Source organism: Saccostrea cucullata, unplaced genomic scaffold (genome assembly GCF_032062105.1).
Source record: "Saccostrea cucullata isolate Sc308-1 unplaced genomic scaffold, CSIRO_AGI_Scuc_v1 ctg14411, whole genome shotgun sequence".
Lineage (NCBI taxonomy): Eukaryota > Metazoa > Mollusca > Bivalvia > Ostreida > Ostreidae > Saccostrea > Saccostrea cuccullata.
This window is the reverse complement of record NW_026919407.1, coordinates 1-8,180: the sequence shown is the minus strand read 5'-3', so window position 1 is coordinate 8,180 and position 8,180 is coordinate 1. Positions and strand designations below refer to the sequence as shown.

Below are 8,180 nucleotides of genomic sequence, written 5' to 3'. Positions count from 1 at the left end.
ACATGCTGTTTTACACAGAAGAGCACCCAACATGAGCTTTAAGAATACGAGAAAAAAAGAATAATTAGAAATTTTTCTAACAAATGCAAAATTGCTTCCTGTAATTTCATACAAATATTCCAAGCCTTTCTTTCGTGTTTATGGGACTAAAAAAAAATTAAATTATTAAATTTCCTCTAATTGTGATACGTAACCCCCCCCCCCCCCTGAAATCCCAGCTAACACAAAAACATTTTTAAAATGTTTTTAAAACATTTTCAAAATGTTGCGAAAACATTTTTAAAAATGTTTTAATCACGTGATTTTGTATGGTTTTTTAAACGTTTTTAAAACATTTTAGTGAAATATTTCAGCGAAATGTTGTCAGAACATTTTCTTAAAATGTTGCAAAAACATTTTCAATAATGTTTTAATCACGTGAATTTGTATGGTTTTTTAAACGTTTTTAAAACATTTTAGTGAAATATTTCAGCAAATGTTTCTGGAATATTTTTTTTAAATGTTACGAAAACATTTTAGAACAATGTTGTAATCACGTGATTTTGTATGGTTTTTTAAATGTTTTTAAAACATTTTACAAAATATTTCAACAAATGTTATCATAACATTGTTATAAAATGTAACAAAAACATTTTCAAAAATGTTTTTTCACGTTTAATCTGCTTGGTTTTTAAAACGTTTTCAAAACATTCACGTCGATGTTACAAAAGTATTTCTACTGAAATTTTACTTTTCTCATTAAATAATGATATATTTATATTTTAAAAGAAATAAACACAAATTATATTTCATTTTTGAACCTTTAATACAAACCCATTATCAATATGTTAATCACAATTAAATTCCATTCTCGGTACAAGTTTTAATTTATTTTCTTTCAAGTCACCGGGTTTTTAAAGGGTAAAAACGGCGTCTAATCCATTACAGAATCACAGAAATCCTATGTTCACACTGAATCACAGTATAGGTCGAACAGAGCGGCGGATCTATAATACTAGTTAGAATCTCATACACTGAAAAGGCTGATAAGGAATCCGCCCCTCGGAAAGAATAGCACAACCTGTAAAGATAAGGAAAATTGTGTTTGTATCAGCGTTCTACATCTAATGTATCTTAAGATGATCAATGAAAATATACGAAAAATATTTTAAATAATTATATCAAATTTAAGTTCTTTCCTCATTTGCATTGAAAAAAGCAGAAAAATAATTACTATGACAATATTATTGAAGAGTAATAGCATTTACGTACACCTTTGCCTTCACCAAAGGCGGGTCTTTTGAATGTGGGAATTTGAAAATACGGATGATGCAATCAACACCATGCTGTAAAGAAATTTCATTTTTAAATCAACATATTGTTTGATGATTTTAAAACATTTCACAAAGACAACGAATACTTGAATCAAGGATATAATTGTGTTGAATTAAGAATGAAATATTCAAATCAAATACACATGATACATGTGTATAACCTTAACGCTTTGTCATTTCATGATGCTACATACATTTGTACAAAGTTATTGATGATGCACTGGTAGTATAAAAGTCATTTTTAAATAATCTTTTAAAGTCTATGATAAAGGAATATTTCTTACCATTCAAAGTTAATAAATCCCGAGGTTATTATTGTGGTTTTATGGTGCAAAGTCTTCTCATTCAAATCGGCACGGAGTAAGCGCGCACATCTTGTTTACCAGAATTCAAAATTTGGCATAGATAAGCTGCAAACCACTATACTCTGTAACGCGCTGCCCAGCAGGAAAATTGCATAATAGGTTATCATGACACTGAAACTGACCAGTGTGCCAATCCCTATCTAATGCCTCAGAGTAAAATCGTGGGAGTGGATCACAGATTTGATGAAGAACATTTTATAAAAAAACATTAAGAGTTTTATCAAATGCTTATGATTTTTTAGATTTATTTATATTTTAAAATTTGCGTTTGCCTATCCTTTCATTTCTTAATTTTTTGATTTGTTTTAATTAAAGGACTTTATATATGTCTGTTTAATCAATAAACCAAAACTAGAAATCATTATAAAATACCGGAAAAAATCTTTCAATTAAAAAATTACTACAATTCCTCATTTCAACACTATTCTTTCTACATATTCTTTTTTTCTTCATAAACTAAATTTTAGGAAAATCGCAATCATACATTATTTGAATGTTTTAAGAACATTTTGAAAATAACATTAAAAAATGTTGCAGCAATGAAAAATTAAGTCTTTAAAAAAGGAAAACACATTAAATTGAATGTTCTAAAATTATTCTCACAAAATACTCTTAAAGTTTATAAATGAATTAAATTGTGCCGTAATTACATAAATGTTTCAGAAACATTTTGAAAATGTTTCCAAAAAATGTTACAAAAACTATAATTAAAATGTTTCAACTGTAGTGAAAATAATTATTTTAGTAAATGTTTTAAATAAACATTTTCACTGTTTAGGCCGAAAAATATCCGGAATTTAATGTTTATAACTAAAAGCGATATTAAGAATGTTTTAAAAATATTTAAAAATGTTCCTTACAATTTTTTCAGAAACGTATAGGCAATGTTTCCGTTTTACAGAAAAAGAATGTTTCATTTCATGTTTTAAGAACGTTTTTAAAACGTTTTATAAGGTCTTTAATATTTGGAAGCTATGCATACCCTTAGAATAATTTTAAGAAAAATGTTCCTTAAATGAATTAAGAATGTTTCAAAAACATTTTGACAACGTTTCTTCCAAATGTTTCAGAAACGTATTCATGCAATGTTTCAGATTTATGGAAAAGGAATGTTTCATTTCATGTTTTTAGAACGTTTTTAAAACGTAATATAAAAATCTTTGATATTTGAAAGCTAAACATACCTTTTGAAACATTTTTAAAACGTTTCGAAAATATTTTAGAAAAATGTTCCAAAAGGATTTAATCATAAGCTTCTTGAAAACATTTTAAAAATGTTTTTAAAATGTTATAAAGAGAAGAGAAAATGTTTTTAAAATGTTTTTAAAATGTTTAGTCTGAAATGTTTCGAAAAAACCTTTTTACAACACCAATAAAATGTTTTGAAAATGTTTTGTGCTACCTGGGATGATACAATGCTTTCCTTCAGAGTCGAGAATGGCAGGCCAGGGCTGGTGTTGAAATCCATGATTAATCCATAACCTATTATGATATTAACCAATAATCATACGCCATATTGTTTTTAATTCGCAGGTTGTCAAATAAATTTAAGAAAAGGTCGGCAAAGATAAGTATGCCTCACTAAACTTTCTTATTCATAAACTTTTTAATTTCTAAAACTTGTGCCGATTAGAGTGTACAATCGAGCATCGAAATGTGTACATGTACTACATGTACATGTACTAGTTTTTTTTGTGGGGGAGGGGGGGTTACCAGTTTTTGCTGCATTTGATTTCCCGAATTTTGCATTGCATTTCCGAGAATTAAACAAAGTTAATAGAATATGATTAGTGTCAGTAACACAAGTGATTTATAAAACGAAAGTCAAGCAATAAAAAGTTAAAGTTTGTATTTTGAAAAATAAATCAAGTCAAGTCACATAAAACAAAGACAGGTTGAAACGCTTACATACAAACCTTTTGGTAACTCGAAATAGTCCAGAGTAAAACTATAACCTTTTGGTAACTCGAAATAGTCCAGAGTAAAACTATATTTTCTTGATGACGGAATATCAAGTACATCTAATGTTCACGTCCGGGATAGTCCACGGCAATTTTATCACACATACGCAATTATCATACAAGTCAAACGCTCTTTGAGGTTGAGGATTGACACTAATTCCTTAGATAAATACTAAGTGACAAATTCCTTTTTACTGTCTTAACTTAACTTGATAGGTAAATAATTTTAGCATATGTTAAAAATAAGCATTAGAAATAATTCTTTTCATAAAATTCAATTCTGTTACATTTCAAATGAATTTGTAAAATTAACTTTATGACAATTGTCATTCTGCAGATCTGTAGCTCGCTTGCTGTTCTAAAAAATTGGGATGGATCACCAGAGAGCTACAGTGCCATCCATATTACCTCAAGTTCAGGCTCAGAAGGATTATTAAAACGGTTGTAAGGAATGTTTAACTGTAGAAAAATTTCAGGAATGTGTAGAGACACACGTAAATAATATTTTTAGATTCAAGCAGTTGAAAAACACGGATATTGAATATAGCTTCAGCGCAATTTTTTCTAATATTTTCTAGTTTTTATTCTTCGTATTTCTCAATTTATCATGTTTAAATAACGTGTATTTATTTTTATAAGGGCATATTAAACCTTATTTGTCAACCAGTCTGACAGTGTCCATCTGTCACGAGAACTTTAAACTTGATAATAACTATTGAATGAGTTGAAATAGGACTTTCATATTTCACAAGTGCATTATTTGTGCCATTTGATTTTCAAATATACTGGATTTTTAACCCCGTGACCTTGATCTTGGAGCTTGACCTACTTAGAAAATAACATTACTTTAAATTGACCATAACTATTGAAAGCTTTCATTTTATAAACATGTACATGTAATACCTGTGTCAACGCCTTTGAAAATTCATTATGATTTTTGACCCTTTGACCTTGAAGTTTGACCTGCTTTTCAAAAACATTAACCATAGTCATACCTTTTGAGAGAAAAGAGATCGATTAGGGCTTTTATTTTACCACTGTGTATTACCTGTAACAACATTTTTTTAAATACCGATACGCTGATTTTGACAACGTGACCTTGAGGCTTGACTTACTTTTCACAAGTTTAATCTTGATCATAACTTTTGAATGGGAAGAGATAGGGTTTTCGTATTACACAAAAATCAAATGTATGTAACTTGTGATAAAATCATTTCAAATACTAGCGTATAATGAACTTTGACCTTGAAGTTTAACCGGCTTTAAACATTGCTTAAAATTGACCATGACATTTGATAAAGAAAGGATAACGCTTTCATACCTAGATTTACACATGTATACACGTATTAGCTGTGACAAGGCCTATCGAAAAAAGTATAGCTTAAGAACTCGTCAATACGGTAACACACAAATGGGCTTTGCTTATCACCAGCGTGTGTCATGGTGTGACGTAAGGTCATTTTAACAAGGTCAAGGTCGCAAACATTCCTTTACTATCTTTTTTAATTGTAAAACATAAATAAGATGAGATCTACCCTTAAAAGATTGCTTTAACATTAGAACGTAGCATGACCTTGACCCAAGGTCATTTCTCCCTGTCCGCAGCTCCGACGGAAGACCTACTCGTTGCTTTGCAACGAGCTCGGCTCTAGTTTTGAATCTTATCTTAAAGCAATTAATAACTAACCTAAGTGGAGAAATATTAATAAAGAAAGCAGAAAGGAATTCTCCCTTGAGTTTCCTCATAAAAAGAGAATTTATGCAGATAAATTAGTGTAAGAGTTGTAACAAATGATTCAAAATAAAAAAATATTATAAACTATAATGTGTAACATAACTATTCTTCTAATAAAACTAATATCCAGATAACTGTATCACACTGCCGTTCACAGCAGCCTTTTCTTGTACGAAAGCATCGTGAGAATTCCATCGAGATCAAAAGCTATTTACTTTCGGTACTGCTAAGGGACGGATTTCGTAGCTCGACAGTTCAACCCCGTATTGGAGTAGAAGTTTTTATTCTTATAAAAAGTGAATTTCTTTTGCTTGAGAAGGGTAAAATCAATCAATTCCGTATTAGAAGTATAACAATATAAAACGCATTTCGCATCATTGTCTTCTTGTATTCAAATAGGCGGTTCTGAAAACGAAGAAAGGTTCATCATCATTGGTGGAATTGGAGCTGGAAAAAGCACTACTGGAAACATAATACTGGGGAGAAAAGCGTTTGATGCAAATATAATGAGTGATCGGGTAACAAAAGAGCCCGCCACTGAAAGCGCTATCCGGTTTAGTAGAAAAATGATTGTTGTTGATACCCCTGGATTTGATGCTTCAAACAGAATCTTTGACGAGAAAATTTTAAGAAAAATAACATTGCACTGCTCATTGGGCTACACAGCAATTATTTTAGTTTTAAGAATACAAGATTTTGAGACTAATGAAAAAATTGTTACCTTCCTCAACGACGTACTACCAAAAGATGCATATGAGCACCTTATCATTATATTCTCAAATATTGCTGCTTTAGAAAAAAATGACGAAACCATTGAGGGAAATTTGGAAAGCTATCCCGAGAGTTCATCACTAAAACAACTTCTTTTGCAAATAAATCACCGGTATGTGGGACTTAGATTTTATTCTGAAATTAACAGAGAAAACACTGAAAAAATCACAATCAACATTCTTAAATTGATCGACACTCTTCCAAAACTACCAATATGTTTATGTTTTTCGATTTGTGCAATGGAGCAGCTAGTAATAAAAAAAGAAGATAACCAACTACCTAGTATTGAAAGGAAACTTACAACTATAGAATTAAAGCTTGCAAACGTGGAATTCTTTGCACAGCACTTGGTTATAGTGTTTGGAATTATTCTCACAATATTTTTACTGTTATGTATTTGTAATTGTTTTATCGGGTTTCGGAGAAAACCAAAACAACAAAACAAACAAGAGTAGTTTGTGTTTGCAATTGTTTATACAGAGATTTTTTTTTTTTTTTTTTTTTTTTTTTTGCTTTAGGGAATAGTAAAATTTTTATAGTTATGTTCCTACTAGTATTTTACCATCATTTATTGATGATAAAGAATAATTTAAACATATTTTTCGATAGTCATTGTACAAAGTATGAGACCCTAGCTTAGTGAGCAGCGCATGAATTTTCCAACATCGTTGTTGAAAAAGTACAAAGCATCACAATAAATTGTAATTTAAGAAAATATTTTAGAATAAAGTACGGTTGAAGAACAATTTCTTAGGTCTTAATTATCTACAATGACAGAGGCATGATAATTGAAAATGTGATTAAGTAATGATCATGCTCTAACTTAAACTCCATACACATCTCTTATCGATTGATAGATATATGACCTTTATATTCTTCAGATTCAAGATCATTGTGCATCTGAGTGTTGAACAAATAAATATCATTTTTTGGAAATAAAAAAAATATATCATGATCATTTTCTAAATTAGATTATTCAAATTGTCATTTATACATTATACAATTATTGGTATTTCCTGAAGTCTACTGGATTGTTATTGGTAAAACCATGTACATTGTAAAGGAATGTAATACCCGAACAGGTCAATTTTTATGCAAGGAGACCGAATTCAAAAGTTTAGAAGTCGCCCGTCTTGCACAGCGGTTAGAGCGTCTGCTCTAGAATCGCAAAATTAGAAGTCGATCTTTAAGTCATGGGTTCTAATTCAACCGTTGGACGTGGAGACCAGTCCTTTGGGTGAGACCGAATATACCGAAGTCCAGTCCCGCAGTATTTGCCGGCATGAAAAAGACCCCTCACTGCTCAAATGCCCTATGTGACAGTAGGACACAATCTGTAGCTCCCCAACGGCAAGTGGTAACGGCTCCATATGAGTAAAAAATTCTCATGAGGTTCCTTAAACATCATACGAAATCAATCAGTCAAAAATTAAAAATTATCTTATAAAATGCTCAAGAATTTTCCAATATTTTTTATGTTTATGTTTTTCTTTCCAAACAATTTAACTACTCTTCATAGAATGCAAAGTGAAAAAGCACTTTAAATTTGTAATTATAGTTATATATCAACAGCTTAATAACTAGTAAAAATGGGGAGATGGTTACCAAAAATTCCTCAACCATCTTTTAATTCAAGTGCTTACTTCCTTCGGTACTTATGCCCGTCATGTATACATTCAGAACCTCGGATGCTTTAAAACATGCAAATTGATGGATCGAAAGTACAACGAGAATATATATGGTATATCTAGAGGAGAGACCCAAAATCAACTTCCCAAAATTTAATTTTAAAGTGATATCCAAGGCAAGCCCTTTTGCTACTTATTCAGAAAATAAATTTCATCTTAAAATTACAGAGATTTCTCTCATTTTAGAGAAATATCTCTTCAAAAATAGAGATATCTCCCAACCTAAAGAGATATCTCTCAATTTTAAGAGATATCTCTATGAGAAAGAGATATCTCTCAAACTTAGAGAGAAATCTCTTATACTTAGAGAGATATCTCTTTTTATAAGAGAGATTTCTCTTCCTCTT

The 8,180-nt window shown here is 30.3% G+C and overlaps 1 long non-coding RNA gene across 1 annotated transcript; it reads right to left on the bottom strand.

Moving 5' to 3' along the window:
- Positions 1–977: 977 nt before the first annotated feature.
- LOC134230928 (uncharacterized) lies at positions 978–1,706 on the bottom strand. The gene is made up of 3 exons (XR_009984453.1): positions 1,598–1,706; positions 1,252–1,325; positions 978–1,060 (listed from the first exon to the last, which is right to left on the bottom strand). It is a non-coding gene; the product is annotated as an uncharacterized LOC134230928 (long non-coding RNA).
- Between the last annotated feature and the right edge of the window lie 6,474 nt (positions 1,707–8,180).